The sequence below is a fragment of the Nomia melanderi genome, chromosome 14 (assembly GCF_051020985.1).
Source record: "Nomia melanderi isolate GNS246 chromosome 14, iyNomMela1, whole genome shotgun sequence".
NCBI classification, from domain to species: domain Eukaryota; kingdom Metazoa; phylum Arthropoda; class Insecta; order Hymenoptera; family Halictidae; genus Nomia; species Nomia melanderi.
The window spans coordinates 9,573,720-9,590,829 of NC_135012.1; the positions used below are offsets into that span (position 1 = coordinate 9,573,720).

At 37.9% G+C, this 17,110-nt stretch overlaps 1 long non-coding RNA gene across 1 annotated transcript; it reads right to left on the reverse strand.

Annotated features, from left to right (window-relative positions):
* Positions 1-13,931: 13,931 nt before the first annotated feature.
* LOC116429021 (uncharacterized) lies at positions 13,932-15,873 on the reverse strand. Its single transcript, XR_004235412.2, has 3 exons — positions 15,525-15,873; positions 15,034-15,178; positions 13,932-14,699 (listed from the first exon to the last, which is right to left on the reverse strand). It is a non-coding gene; the product is annotated as an uncharacterized LOC116429021 (long non-coding RNA).
* Positions 15,874-17,110: the final 1,237 nt, after the last annotated feature.

The following is a 17,110-nucleotide window of genomic DNA, read 5'->3' on the forward strand; positions in this document are numbered from 1 at the left end:
TTTCAAGTATCGCGTCGAGAATGAGCGAAACCCTGCGAGATTTGTTTGTCGCCGGGTGTCGGGGGCGCCGAAAGGAATACAAAGGCGCCAACGATGGGGGCGCGACAAGATAGGGACGAATCTATCCATACGTCGAAATCCTATGATCCTTTGATCCGATTCTGATTCACTCACAGGTGATGTGTGCTTGTAGGATCGAAAAGTTGCGAGAAGTAATAGTTCGCCGGATGTCGCCGGAATTCTCATCGTTTCTAGGTTATTTTGCGAGGGTTGAAGTTGCTCTTGAAATTTTTTCACGCCGTTCGCTCGTCGTTCCTGCGAGATTCATGGGTCGTTTCTTCGAGTAGATCCATCAGAAACCGATACGGCATCGTACTCTTCTTTAGTAACGCATAAAGAACTGTTCCTTTCTGTTAGAAGTAGGGTTATGGTAGTTAGGGTATAAATGTGTAATTCATTATTTGTTTAATTCAACTTTGGATATTTTTATACATTTCTAATTTTTAATTTCTAAATTAGAAGTTTAATTTTTTAGCGAAGGAAATAATTATTGATGCCAATAAATGGCGAGCAAGAGAATATGAAATAGAAAATGATTATAAAAGGCGTGAAACGATTAATTAGATGGTGTCGTTGATTTTATTTTCTACGCAGTTGCTGTATGGTCCGAAATATAATTGATATTTCAAAGTTGCGTCGAGAAGTCCTGTTCCTTATGCAGAATTGAGAAACTTTAATGCTTTTTAACTTGTTATGCACCATTAGCATAAAATTTGCTTCATAATAGGTTATGTCAAGCTTAATTACTTGCTCCTGGGATTATTTTAAATCGGGCAGCTGGAACGGACATGAGTAATCAGCAATAGTTTGCGAAGAAAATGAGAATTAAGTTTCCTTTCATACATATTTCCGTTTGACGGTGGAAAGCTACACTTTTCGATACTGTTATCGATGTTAGAGTAATTTAATGATATCAACTATCTAATTACACAGATAAAAATCAAGTGCTGCAATTATTGTCACAACAAAATATTTATATCTTGATCATAAAAATTTTACAGCAGAGTGGAGAAGAAAAAGGGGGAATGGCATTTTTTTGCAACTAAATGTATTGTAGAAATGTAAATTTATATACACGAAAACTGTAGCCCTCGTTTATTTCAAATTGTCAGCATTTCGACAGTTTTTTACTAAAAAATACGTACCAAGTATATTCACAGTTGTCACTGTTTATGAAAAGTGACGCTTCATAATGCAAAATTTTGTGGGTGCAATTCTTTTTTTCTGTACACGTTCCACGCGTTCGAACACGACGTCTACATGCCGTGCACGTTAAACGATACACGGGAATCGAAATTGCGAACTCGCGTGTCGTGTAAAATATGGAAACAGATTTACTAATTCGATGCTCAAATTATCGCGAAATTTCGGCGTGTATTATACAGAATACGCAAGGTATTTCGCGTATTAACGTTAATTACATTTCACGTTCGACCTTTAACACGAGAATCTGAGCTCTATTAAATTTAATAGCATCCTTCCCAGTTAATTTTCATTTACTGTGTTGTGCAGTGTCAACCGGCAATAAGAATCACTAAAATCATGATTTGTACAGTAATTTTATTTATCTCAGAGATTCGCAATGTCTTTTGTATATCCATGTATGTTGAATCATTTGTATGTTGAACATGAACATATCATTTGTATGTTGAACATGAAAATTGCAAATAATAAAAGAGCACCGTCGATGTACAGTGTCTATTTTATTAACAAAGTACTTTTCAAAAAGAAATATATAATTCAACAAGTAAACAAAAATGATTTGCTTTAATGTTCTTATTATTGTATAACTGTTGCATATTATCCAATTTTATGTTCAAATTTGAAATTCTCAAATATTCAGTTAGGACAGTATTAACAATCAACGATTTCGTAATAATCTTTACCCTATTGTTTGTACAACAACGATAGAAACCCAATAACGCGTTTAAAAAAATGATTAAAAAATTCCCATAAAAGTGAGATTCTTCTTAAGAAGGTAACGCAGTAGAGAAATAAGTTAGACCAATATCAAAAAAAGGGAATTTAACGCGAAATTTGTAAATGTGAAATAGCTATAACACAGAATTTTTTAATCGCGTTATACAGGTGCTATTGTACACATTCCACGCGGATTCACTTTACGCGAAGGAAATACATATTTACTTCACATAGCAAAGAAAAGAAATTAAAATACCGACATCTCAGAAAACAGAAGAAACAGTAATAACGACATTTCATAAAACAAAAGCACATTTTATTCGTTGTTACTAAATTCAGATCACGTAAATTAAAATCTACCGTGTGAAGAAAGTCCGCGCAAATCGCGGATCAGGTGTACAAAACAACTTCGATCCAATCAATTTGACGAAACGTTAATTCAACGACTCCCCGTACACCGCTCGAACGTCAAATAAACCGATACAACGCTCCGTAACCGCAGAAAATCTTATAAAATCGAACTACGCCAACACCGGCGCTCGCAGCGGCAGGTTCTTGTCCCGGGACAAAGTTTCCGGACGCGTTTCAGCTTCTATTTACGGCGAGACAAAGCCTCCGCGCGGGTTTTGCGCTTTAATACCGACTCCGCGCAGACATTATTTGGGTGTATCGCTCCGTTACATATATTTTTTTTATAGTGGGCCGCTAGTGCAAAAGCTTGTTACCGCGTCCGCGGGATATTATTAATGGTCCTTCATAAGGTTGCCGATAATGAATCAGAACGATAAGGCTGGTACCCGAGCGTTAAACCACGCTCCCTTGTCAGGCCACCGGAAGGAAAATTCAATGTGATCTTCGCAGGTCGCCTTTTTCACCGACGGGTTGGCCAAGGATTCAACTGACAATCTGGTAATTATACCAGCTTCGTGAAAAATCAATATCGAAATCTGCCGAGGAGGAGGACGGGGCTGCCGGAGTGGAGTTTCGCGCGAGCTACGAACGACAGAACGAGGCTCGCTTGGTCGGCCGGATCATACGAAATTCTCATCACCGCTGGAGGACAGATTCTAGCAAAGACGTGTGCGACAGCGAATTTATAGGAATTCCTTGCAAATCTCTGGGAAAGCGGTCGGCATCGACGACGACGTTTAACTTTCGATGTCGACCGGGCTGGACCAGAAAGAGGGTGACCGGACAGGGGCAGAGGCCGCGGAGGTCGAAGGGGGACACCGAGGGAGGCTCTGCAGATGTGTGCTTAGTCCTTTGAATCCATCTGTCGTCCGCAGTTTCCTCATTTTTAATTGAATTTTTTCACTCGCTAGGAAAGTAATTTATCCTTTTTATCTCCGGGCAGAATCACGGATTCCAATTGAAAGAAAGTTGAACTAGTGTCTTCCACAGATGGCCCGGCCGTTTGCCAGAGGTGCTCCGAAACACGATAAAGGCCGGGCTCCTCAAAATAATTATAGGTTGCTGATCGATACATTTTTTCCCTTTGGCCACCGTTCTCTTCTCTTTTTTTTTCACGTTCGCGCGAGCATCCCGGTGTTTTGGTTTTCCTTTGGCGCTTCGGGGAACTACTGTTTTATAGTTTTCCGATTGGTCAAGGTCTGTTATTTTAGACGGTTGAAAACTGACGTTTCGCTGAAGTTCGAGGTGCGAATTGTTGGACGATGGTTTGAATACTAAGTATGCGAGGATTAATGTAAAAATAATCAAGAATCGACTATGTGGTTTTTTGATCATGCGTTGAGTGAATGAAGATAATTTTTATACTGTATCTTTTAAAGAAATATTATTTGTGTTAATACGAGGATTATGATAGCATCAATATTATTATAAGAGTATCATTTTTCTATGGTTTCATCCTAGTTCTGTTTTCTACATTTTTATGAACAAACACGAATTAACCTCTTTAGGACTGAATTCTTTTCGAGAGCAGATATGATTTTAGTTTCCATTTGACTGCAGCTTTTTTTCTCCAAATTGGTACGAATTGAATAATACGAACGGAAGTAAACTAAAATCAAACGTACACATGTGCCAGTATTCTTGAAGAGGTTAAACAGACATTTACTTCCTCCTCAACACTAAAACCACCGAGCAGTTGAATTGACTTTTTGAAATTGCTTCACAGAAACTCCAAGAGTGCGTCTATTGAGACTTTAACTGATTTACAATTCAGTTTTCGTATTGCTAAATCAATTTCTCTAATCATTTCTCAGAGAAACGTCTATCTTTTTGGCAATTGCAAAAAGAAGACACCAGGTCAGTTTGACCAACCTGGTAGTTTCAAAGTTAATCATTTCCACTAAAATCAAAGCACCCAAGGAACGACTATTACCAAAAAAGGTTGGCGAATCACCAACCGAACTAAAAATTCCAAAAAAACATCCTTCAGCGACACACATGTCCATATACTCAACTACTCCGTCCGCGGAATGATCTAATCATGTCACTTGTCACGTCGTCGGTATCGTTATACGACTCGCTCGAAAGAGCAAACAAAATTATTCCGCGCGGAATGTATCGTCGCTTAAGCATGAACGATTAATCCAAACGTCCGCGTATTAATCCCGCCCGTGTCCCCCACCGCTCGGACGGCAATTAATAAATTACGACACACCTACAGATACAGCGAACAAGCGAGAGAAAGAGGGACAGAGAGAGAAAGGGGTGGTGGGCCCGCAACAATCGATCGGCACATCTCATAATATAATCCTATTTACCTCGTTAAGAGGGACGCCGGAGCACGTTAATTCCAGGTGTCCCTGGGCGCCGAGCCAAAGGCTCCTTCGTCCTTTCCACCTGGCAGGCACGTAGCATAAAGGTTCTTGGGTATACATAGGATCCGCGCCGGCGGGGCGCTAATGGCATTCACCGCGATTTCCACACGGTAAATTAGACTCGGAATGAATGTGACTTTCTTTCCCCATTGGCCGGCGGGGCGGCTGCTCCCAGCTACGTGCCCGCCACCGAGGGACGCAACCGGTTGAGAAACTGGAGTCTTCCAGCTTCCCGAGGACGACGACGTATCCGGACGGCAGCCCGGCCGAGAGAAAGAGGGTGTGTCCAGGCCGGAGTCTCTCAGACGCAGGGCTTTAATGAGGTGAGACTCGGGCGCCGAAGTATCACTGAAAGAAGATTTAAAGTTTCGCCCAAGCGTTCCTCCTCGAGCCTGACCGGATGTCGCGCGTAAATAATATGCTAATCCTCGCTGTCCGTCCTCGCTTCGATCCCTTCTCCCTTTCGCGACATCCGTCTTCCGTTCGTCGACTGGTACCCTCCGCCGGGTCCGCTAAGTTCCCCTCGTCTTTTTCCTCCTCCATCTTCGTCCTTTTTTGCCGCCTCTTTATCCCTCTCGGACGATGCAGCTGGCCGAACGACACAGACTACCCCCCCGCTCGAACTCCTCCGAGCTTCCTCTCTAATCTGGCGAAAGGCTAATGCATGTTATTCAGCGGGGGAGACAGAAGCCGGAGGAACTCGATATCGGACTTTGGATTCGCCTCCTTCTCCGGCCATCGGGATCCGAAGAGCGGAGAGGACCTTTGTCGCTTCCCGGCGCAAAATAATTTCGGAGAAGGGGCGCGGGGACGAGAGCCGGCCGGAGGACAAGACGGGACTTGATCTGAAGCGATCCTTCGTGCCCTCCGGGGGCGGGGACCCGGGAATAAAGGAACTAATGGTGTTGAATGCGTGAGCGGGATGATTCGTTGATCCTTCCGAGCGGTATCTTCGGCGGAGTTGAATTTGATAATGGCATTTAAGGAGGGCGGACGTATTGTCTGGGAGCACTCGGAATTACCGGGGCTTTTTGCGTGCGGTTTGCACCTGGCTCGGCGGGAATCGGGGATATTTTTTAACACATCGTTGATCGGCGATTTTACGCAGAAGCTGTTTCGTGTCGTCGGTTGTTGTTCTGTAATTGAATATGAAAGCGAACGGATTTAAATAATACTAAAACTATCAGACTTTTTGCAATTATTGAAAAAGTAACAGATGTTTCTCTGAGAAATTATTACAGAAATTGAGTAGTACGCAAACGGAATTTTAAATCAATTGAAATCTCAATAGAAAAGTCAATTTAACTGCTCGGTAGTTATAGTGTAATTTTAATATACTTTATTTATACATAATGTATTCGAATGAAACTTTGGACATATGTTTTAGATAGCTTTGAATATTTTGCTTTTGTAATATTGTATATTGCCCTGCGCTTTTAAATATTGAAATAGTTAATTCAAGTGCAAAACTCGTAATCGATCAACAATGTTCTTTATGCAGGTATATATACGTATACAATAAATTAATTCCGCTATTATCGAAATTAAGAAGAAATTACTAAATAGGATGTATGTGGTTTCAAGGCGTATTTGATGGTGATAAAATAAAATTTTGTGAAGGTACTTTGCTCAACTTAAAATTAACATCCCATATATCTATTGTAAATGTACTTTTTTGATCCCTGGCATTCGTGGTGGTGATTTGTCATAGGTGTTAAGGATTATATTTCTTCTACATTTGAGTGAGAGGTTGGTTAGATATGGTAAGATGAATTATATTAATAAGTTTAGAGGAGCATATGATTATAAATGTTATTATTCGATTATTAAAGGTCTATGCAAATTCAGATTTTTATAGAGGATTTATGATAGAAATCAAGTAGAAATGTGATTCTTTTGAAAATGTTTCTGTGACAGTTTTTCATTTTACTATAAGATGTAGAACGTTTTATCGTCAATTATTTTGAAGTAAGAATTATTACATAACGTTTATACGCAGAAAGTATTACTACAATTTTCATGCAAGTATACATTTTTATCACAATATTTATATAATACTTCAGGTTTCAATCATTTTATCTCTGCAATTTCAATATATTTCCCGACAAATTCAAGTGATCAATTTACTTAAGAAATTTATGAAAATAAAATACATTGCAATCAAACGAGTAAGGCGAATTTTCGAATATTCTTAGTCGAACGTACTAATCACAACGCGACCGTGAAATGTATTTAACCGGTTATGTTTTTCGTAATCGGATTACTTTCTCTTTTATTAAACTATATAAGCTAATCGCTTATGTATTTTACAAGTGGATTTACCATGCATTGTAGTTCCAGCTTATGCATTTAAAACTAATTTCAAAAACGAACCCATGTAGTTGAACGCCGATGGTTAATCACGCGAAGCGTTTCGTATAATTTTCAACCGAACTATCCTCGAGTCACACTGCGAACCGTGAAATACGCCGTGAAAGAACGTATCGATAGAAAATTACGAAAAGGGGAGGACTTATTGAACGTAGCCTCGGGCTGCAAGGAAACTTCCAACCCGACTAGTCCATTAAAATCAAGTTACTTCGAGAAATAATTTTTACATACCAAAAGAATCGATTGCTGCCTACCCGATTAAAAATTACCTCTATCTAGGTTACTCTCGTCGATATTAATTATTTGTCCAATAAAAGAATTCAATATTCTTAAGCAAGTAATACAATTGATTCGATTCTGAAAGTCTTTTAGATTTCAATACATAGATTTATTTTGTTTTCATCAATTTTGTAATAATGCAAATATTTAGGGAGGATACAAATATTAATACTATTGATGTATCGTACAGAATGTAAGGAGGTAAATAATTACCGCGCTAAGAAACAGAATTTCTAATTCTTCTGGGTTTGTATCATTCGTTTCAGAAAAAGAAGTTCCCTTGAATTTTGAGCACGGGGTATTTCAAATTTCGCTGTAACTCGTTTACGGTCTTAAATTGCAGGTCAGACTTTTAAGTAAAATTTAATATTAGGGGAAAATTAATTAGCGTAAACGGATAAGTTTGATTGATGGGGACGATGGGCAGAAGTTGGAGAGCGGCGAACTTTTCAGTGAAGGGATGATAGTCTTGGTTGTCTCGGGTGATTGCATTCTTACAATTTCTTACTTGTTTCTAACGTTTCCACTGGATCATTTCGTACACAGATGAGACTACCTGATTTCAAATTGTAACAAATTGATGGGAACTAACGTCTGCACTTCGTTTCGATTTAATTGTAATTAGACACATTGTTTTATCTAATTTTGTATAATAACGAGATCGTATAGTCAAAACTAATTTAAATGATATTTTGTAGAGCCATACAAAATTATGGTTAAAATTTCATGTATTATAATATTATCTGCAAAATAACTATCTAAATTTAACATGGCGATATGGGTGTAAAATTTCTAGTTTCATCAGTTCATAAAAGTATCATTCACATTTATTCGTGACGATTCATTTCATAATTCAGTACAGAATGACAGTAATATCATTTTCGACATTTAAAAAAATTGAAAGTCATTTAATGTTTCATTAATGTGTAATTATTGATAAGTATATTGCTAAAATGATACCAATGCAGAGTATGTCTAAAAAAACTAAATCAACACAGAAACAATAAAGTATTAATTTTTAATCATTCAATAATTTCATAATTTTTTATCAATCATCCCATGTACTATTCTTGTATATTATTCATCGATTCATTCATATTATAAAAATCCAAATAGGTAAACAGACACAATTCCATCAAACACAGACATAATAACCTACATTGTTAAACCATAAATCTCACAAATACTAAAACAAAACTATAAAGCAAATTAAAAATTACCAACTATCTACACAACAACCAACCTAGAAACAAACAACAAAGAAACTACAATTAGCTAACCACAACCAACCAACAAACGCCAAAAAACTTCCTTCCGACAATGTCACCAAAAAACCTCTAAAAATACCATTCGTAACTACTCCCACGAACATCCCCCGGAGTGGGTCACAGGTGACCAGGCCACCGGCTTTCACGGTCCATCACGGGTTTAAGTACTCCGTTGAAGGTGAGAAACCGCTCCGTGCCCCTAAGGTAAAATAATAAAACGTAGCCGTGTCGGCGTCGCTGTGTGTCCCGATTATGTACGTGTGACGAGCCGGGGTGGGAGCAGCAAAGGGTGAAGAGGAAACGGCGGGATCGGGGGCGCCCTAGTAAAGATATTAGGTGGCAGGTTCGGGCAAGCACGGAAACCCCATCAGCTCGAAGCTCGTAAATTTCCCCGGAAGCTGCCGAAACTCTGCTCCAGTAGGCCTACATAAGAATATACTGCGGGCTGGTTGCGGCTTCAATCCGGCCGAGCACTCCGGCTCCATTCCGGATCCACTTTCGCCGTGCCGGCGTGACGTATCCTCGCAGAGGACAACGGTTCTTGTCTATTCCCCAGCCCGCGCGCTGTTCCCCGTGCGAGACTGATCCACCTTGACTGACAAGCCCTGATCAGAAGAGTTGTCGCCGCGCCAGGCGGAGGAAGGCCCGACTTCCGCTGCGGAAACGGATATACCAGGCGTCGGCGGGGAGTTATATTTAAATTGAAGTCTACGATCCCGGTGACGACGCTTCGAACAACCATTTCGTGTACCCGTGAATCAGATGCACTTAACGCTAGAACTAGAGAGCGTTTAATGCGATGTAATCCTTATAAAAATTGTGACGATAGATTATTTTGAGTTTCGGATATTCGTTGTAGTATCCGAATGAAACTATTTTCGAAATCGTTTCGAATGTTCAATTGCTTTTAAGATATCGATCAAAGCGAAACGAGGAAACCGAAAGCATTTTGACTGGTAATTTTAGTATTAAATTGTTTTGTAAGAGTCGATGTTGACATCGGGTAGATCGAGGCGTTCCGTGACTGAAGCGATTGATTCCAGTTTTTGAATTTTCGTTTGAGGCTTTGTGAATTGAATGGTACTGGATCGATCGGAGCATTCAGTGAAGCGATTAATTTCAGTTTTTGAGTTTTTGTTTGAGATTTGGCAGTGAATTGATATTGATAGTAGATCGATTGAGGCGTTCAGTGATTAAAGCGATTAATTCCAGTTTTCGAATTTTTCTTTTTGTTGGGGTTTCGTGACGAATTGAATGGTCTTTTACGGGTGTAGTTTAATCTCACTAAAAGACTTTTGTACTTTTTGTTTTGTGGAGTCGACTGGTTTGGCAAATGAATGGTTTTTAACTATGCTTTCGAGATGTGCGAGGAGTTTTAAATGTAACCGGAGTGTAAACAGTATTCTGTGTTGAGTATAAAATTGTTATATTGTGTAATCGATACAAAAAATAAGCGATTCACATATATATTTTACTTATTTCATTCATATTTGTTTGTTTATTTGTATATTTCTGAATAAATATTACAGAGCTTAAAATATCAATTATATATAAGCGGAGGAATCACGTGAATAATGAAATAATTTTTGGATTTCATTTTTAAAAAATTGAGTGGATATATTTGAATTTAATATACAAAAATATTTATACAATGTGACAAAAAGAATAATTTTTTGACAGAATTTTGTTTATAGAAAATTATTGAATATTTACGTTGGAAAAAATGGATTGCACATGCAAGAAAATTATTTCAATCTATCCATTCCTGTTTCAACATTTTCCCTTTTTCAAACTTTCGTTCCATTACCTCTTCTTTCCTCATCTGTAGTCTCTGTTCACCGGAACCCCATATTTCTACTCTACTTATCTACGTCTGACCTTCATTCGTCACCTTCTTGATTCCCTTATATTCTGCCCTTCCTCTTCTGCCACACATCTTCCAATCAGATCTTTCATTGATTTCTCTCGAAATCTATCAGCGAATTCGGTGTTTCCTTTCAGAATGCTCTTTATTAGTTGATTTTATTATTTCACTTAACTATAACGATTATCCTATATTATATCAATTAATTACTCATTACAGTGAACAGTTTGAGCAAATTAATTTCTAAAAGATATGTTCCGTTAAATACACGTAATGGAAAGTTAACATTCATTTTTATCTACACTGTTACCTTGATAACTTGACAATATTGTTTATAAAATCATTATAAAATATTAACCATACTATTTACTGTTTCTTGTAACATAACATTCATTCATCTTCATTTCAATCATTCATTAAAATTTAGTTAATGAACAATCTAAGATACAATTTCGAAAAAACATTATGTAACCAATCTTAAAGTATTACTTCAAAAATACACAAATTTTTCAAATGTTGGATTTTAATTGTCGTTAATTGAAACAAAAATTCCTACAATTTTTTAAACAGAATTGTATCGAAAAGAATTGATATATTAACAGTGTAACTCTAACAGGAAGCGACGTTTAAAAGAGTGAATTCTTACAGGAAGTTACGTGTCTATTTCCCGTGAATCGTTCACCAACCGAAAGGAAGCGAATCGATAGCATACGCTGTCTTTATTACCGCTTGCACGTCAACCGTGGCGATTTATGACAGGACCGGAGACTTCGGTGGCCTCCGCTCCTCCGCCATTCCCGGCTCCAGCTTTTGTTGTACTTTTACATTCTGTAATTCCCTAGCCCACAGTAGAATGGCCACTCAGGGATTGTATATAACGAGCTTGCGCGCCATGAAACGACTCGAATAGAATAGGAGCGGGCCCAGAAAATTGTTTTTTAACTTGCCTACTGGTCTTTAAGCTTGAGCCTACCTTTCGGTTTCTTCGTTTCTTCGAATTAAACAAACCTTCCACTGTTAAAATAAACTTTGAGGCTCCTATCGTGACATAATGCCTGCAAATCTTACTTTGCCAAACGAATTCTATAAATTATGTACGATTTGCACGTGGTAACTTTCAATACAAAACACAAATATAATTTAGGTTGAAAGCTTCGTATTATTTCAAATAGATTATACGTTTGACAGTAATGTTACTATTATAAATACTAAAGTAATACAATAAAGAAACCATTAACATTAGAACTACCGAGCATTTAATACGATTAACACGTAATCCTTATAAAAATGGTAACAATAGATTTTTTTCTTTAGATATTCATCAGTATTCGAGTGAAACTATTTATCTCCCAAATCATTCAGGATATTTAATATCTTTAAGATACTAATAATCACGGAATAAGGAAACTGAAACCAGTCGTTTTGACTGGCACGGTAGTTCCAGCGTCAATTGTACATTTTTGACAACAAATCACTTTGTATTCGGATCAGTTAACTCACTGATAGTGTCCAACAATAAACAATTCCCAACATTCTTTTCCCTCGATAAGTATTTTTACTTGTTTACAATTTAGAACATTGAACGATAAATATTTTTATTTTCTCACTCACTACGAATATTTATAAACTTTAGATCTCCACAATCGAGCATCGACAATTTCACACAAAATAAAGTTTTATCTAATAAACTTAATAAACTTAATAGTTCAAAAATAATACCAATAAGAAAAAAGATGAAGCATTGCTTATAATTTTCTATCGCTCCTCCAGGTCGCTGACTTCGTCGGTGAAGGGCCTCTCTCCCCGCGAAGAGCCAATCGCTGTTAATCGAAAGGGTGGCGGCGGGCGAAAGAGGGAAGAACCGGCCATCTCGAAATATGAGCCGATTGCGGCAGCCTTCCCCTTTTATATTTGGCCCCCAAATTGCGGTAAACAATTACGGCCTAATATGAGGATAATCGAGTAATTATTATAAAAGCCGGGGCACCATCAATCACCACCGTTTGATAACGCCGATAACGCGGACGTCCTATTTCAAGAGGTCGGACCACGCCTAGCCCTCGAACCGATATCTGTCTTAAAAAAAAAAATATTGCAGTTATCTTTAGGCTATGCTCATACGATAAGCCGCGTTTCTTTATCCCGTCCTCTATCTGGGGCCAGGAGTAAATTTATTATTGTGTTTCCGCCAGCTTTCGCCTCCCTCCGTTCTGTTGACTTTTAGTGGACGTTGGCTCCTCTGCAACGATCGATTAAACGATTCATCTGGACGATAATGAAAATATTTATTATAAATATTCGCGCACTTCCTTGTTTGGAATATGCCCCTGATTTTGACAATGGTTTAAGTCATTTTAAGCGTCAGGGATCGTGTTGCTTTGTAAGTTACAGCAACATTGCACGGTTGTATTGAGTTCAAGATTATGAATGAAATTATTTTTTAAGAGTGAATGTTTTGTTAACGAATCTAACGCAAATTAATTACCTCGAAGGTATATGTGACTTAGTCAATATATTAACATTAACGGCACGTATTTATGATTTAAAAGGTTTTTGGAATCGAATGGGAATAAATATTGTAGCAGAATTTCTTTTTTCCTATTGGTATTATTTTTGAACTATTAAATTTATTAAGTTTATTAAATAAAACTTTATTTTGTGAAATTGTCGATGCTCAATCGTGGAGATCTAAAGTTTATAAATATTCGTAGTGAGAAAATAAAAATATTTATCGTTCAATGTTCTAAATTGTAAACATGTAAAAATACTTATCATTAGATGTTCTAAATTGTAAAAAAATTAAAATATATATCATTCGATAATGTGGAGTGCTAGTATTTGTTATGCGACGTTGAATGTATTATAAAAAAAATTTGTAAGGAAAAAAGGAGGAAAGAGAAAGGTCTTCAGTAATTCATGAAATGATTTACATTGAAGTAGCTGTAACTGGAGCTTATTCATCCGGCGTAGTTTTGCTGGATGCTTTAGGATGTAAAGACAGAATTATTAAGAGAACAGTATCGATCACGAAACCTGTTGATACTCGGAACGTAGGCTCCATGGAACACGTACGAGCAATATATGATCACAGGACGTGTCATTAAGCTACGGTAGAATGTTCATCTTCTTTGAGAAATTACTGTATGATAGACAATTAATAAACCGGCGTATTAAAAGAATAAAAGCATACAGAATAAAAACAGCAAACTCTGATTTATGAACTCTGACTGAAATATTCATCTTTCTAATTTTTACGTAAGAAATGTATTACACACATAAATATATTAAAATACATTACACACTCTAAGTTCGAACAACTCCGTGACGATAAAATTATTCTAAAGTAACAAAATTATAAGTGAAACTTATAGTTCATAGCTGTAATGAAAAGTGTATTACACGATATTCCAAGAAATTGTAATTTAAAATTATTGACGCACAACTAAAGATTACTCTGACGTATAATTTAAGACGAAGGTGCGGTTAATTTGCCACTTAAGCCTTGAGAGATAAGATTAGATACCTTATAAGCTTGCACATGAAGCTGCTTATTAGGTATACTCGATAAGAATCTGAGATGCGACTGTATTTCGAATACTTTCCGAAATAATATTAAATATTATCGTAAATCGACGGACGAATATGATCTACATATAACTCGGTGCGTTGTTGCCGAAAAAAGAACGGTACAGCTTTTGCTCTCCAAACAGCAACAGTCAACCTGAATATTTAAAGCTCGCACCATTGTCAATCTGTGAAGTTTACTTTCACGGCCGCGAATTTGAAGTAGTATTTATATTCTCTCTGACAGCGTCAACAATATTTCATCCATTCTCGCGCCAGTCCATTGGGTAATGGAAAATATTCCAGCGTAGTTCTCATAATTATTCCAGCCGAGCTGCTTCCTCCTCTGCTCTTTTTTCCCCCGCCATTTCTATATTGTTTTGGGTCCATCTCTAATTACATATTGCAGTTCCATCACATTTTTCAGTGCTCTTCATTTTTTACGTGACCCTTTTGCAGCTCCAGCGACGATAAAAGTGTTGTGTATCTCAAGTTATTACTCACGCCTTTGCAATATATTGTAACATTGCTAATTTATTTTAAAACTTGTTTCTCCCGAGTAATGCGGCCACGTAGACGAGACATTAGCTGGAAATATACCGAGAACTGGCTTTGAAGTATTGATTCAAATAGATAATAACATTTAAAATGATATCGGGGATTTTTCACCGTTGCAGTTTCACTATGATTTATATTTTAAATATTCATGTAATATATAATATTTGTATCATGATGTTTTGCAATTTCACCGTTTTATTTTACATTAGAAATATCCATCTTGCATTGGAATCAAGTTTACATTATAATTAAACAATAAGAAATTCTTTTTATTTGGAAATAGTGCTCACTCCTTTCATTTTTTATAGATACATATGGAAGACAACTTGTTCAAACAAAGTGTTAATTAAAACAGTTTAATTACTTAGAATCATCCCGGAGATACACGGTTAGCAAACATATGTTACTTAATTTGAGTGTCTGGAGATTTCTTCTACTTCCAAGAACAACACCTGGACAAAGCGTGACATTTATATTAATTAACAATCTTCATATTACAACGATGAATCCTGAAAACAACAGAATATACAATTATTTCAGTAACACGATAAAACTTAAGAAAATACTTCCATCGTAAATTAATTTCTTTAAGTCTCAGCAAAAAACCTTCTACTATCTCTCAACAAATCTCCAATTACAATATTTCAAAAACTAATTATTCTCCAACAACTTCACCCCAATTTTCCACCAAAAGCAATCCCAATAACACATCAATAATAAATAACATAAAAAAAACTATTAACCCCTTGCCTTAATAACGTGGTCAGCACTCGTGATGAAGATTTTGAACATAAGTATTACTCAATTTTTGTAAAGAAAAATTGAATATTACTCTTGTGTTATAAATTATTATACCTTAAAGCAAACACAGACATAGGAAATGTCTAGGATTTTTCTCTTTCTTCAATGAATTATTAATAACAAAGTAGGCGTGTAAGACATCTAACAAAGTCCGACCAAAAAGTCAATCCATCTAAAGCTACAAGCAAACCACCTATTCGAACCTCGCAGCACCCAGCTCCCAAAACCTCCAGTTCCACCAACACCTCAGGTATGCAAATTGAATGACCCACGCGACACCGGTAAAAATCGGTCACCGATTTCCGTCTAGTGGCGTTAATATTCCCAGACGTCGTTTCCAACCCATCCGACGAGCACAGTATCCTCTAAACGGCCTAGGCCTAATCCGGGAATCGGTGGACGGGCAAGCGGATCGCCGGTTATCGGGAGGCACTGAATCATCGAACGGGAAAAGGAGACGGTGGATCGCGATAATTCGCCACGGCGGGGGGAGCCGGGACACCGGGAACGTCATCGCTTCCTCGAAGGAAGAAGAAAGGCGGTGGGATATGGCTCACTCCACTTTAGTCTCCTTGAGGAGAGAGAGCTCGTAGAGATAAGCCCGGGCCGCTCTCACGACCGGCATGATGGGACACCAAGACCAGGGGAACACACGGACGCGATCGTTCGTTCGCTGCGTGTGTGCGCCTGTAAGGGTGCTCCCTCGTCGGGGCACAGGGCGGGTGACGTACGCACGATGAGCTACACGGGACCGGCGTCCCGTGCTCATCCACCTTCGGTAACTCCGCTGGGGGCAGCCCCGGCAACGAATAAGACGTATCCTGTGTCGGCAACCTTGAGACGTGACGCACGCTCACCGTTGGACTGGCTTCTAAATGTAATTCGCGGGGGTGACAACCTGCACGGGTTGCCTCGTAAATGTTCTCCTCTGCGGTGAGCGCTTTTTGGTTGGTCATACCTGTCATTAGGAGATTCGAGTGTCTTCTTATTTCTTGGGTGGCAATTTTAGATTGGGGTGGTTTCAAGTGGGAATTATTTTGGGGTATTCGGGCCGGTTTTGTGCGAGTTTATGGATTAAGGATTGGTTATAAGTTTCGGGTATTTTTGAAGGTTAATGTTAAGTTGTTCTTTGTTTCCTTAGGTTTCTGCGCTTTTTATTTTGTGTTGAGTTTGAATGAATGATTTAGGATGTTAACCCCTTGCTCTGTAATGTCGTGTCTGACTCGTGATTTTGAATTGAATTCGATAAATGCTATTTACTGTCTTTGAATATAAATGAAATATTGTTTTTGCATTATCAATAGTTTCGAGCAAATGTAGACATGGAATAAGTGTCTTCTGTTCTTTATCGAATAAATTATCAATGATAAAGTTGTTCTATCAAGCATAAGAAAGAAATCATAGGGCAAGGAATTAAGTGTGATGTTTAGAATAACGTGACTTGTGTAGGTTTTCTTTTGAGGAAAATAATTTAGGACTCGGTGTATTGAAGTGCTGTTAATTAATCGAAATCGCTTTAGAAATGAACTATAATAAAGCTGTACAATAAGAAATAAATATTATACCTCGTAGTTGGTTAAAATGTCTCCAAAACGTATTCGTAAACATTTCGGAATTATCGTGTCATCAAAGTGCCGTTG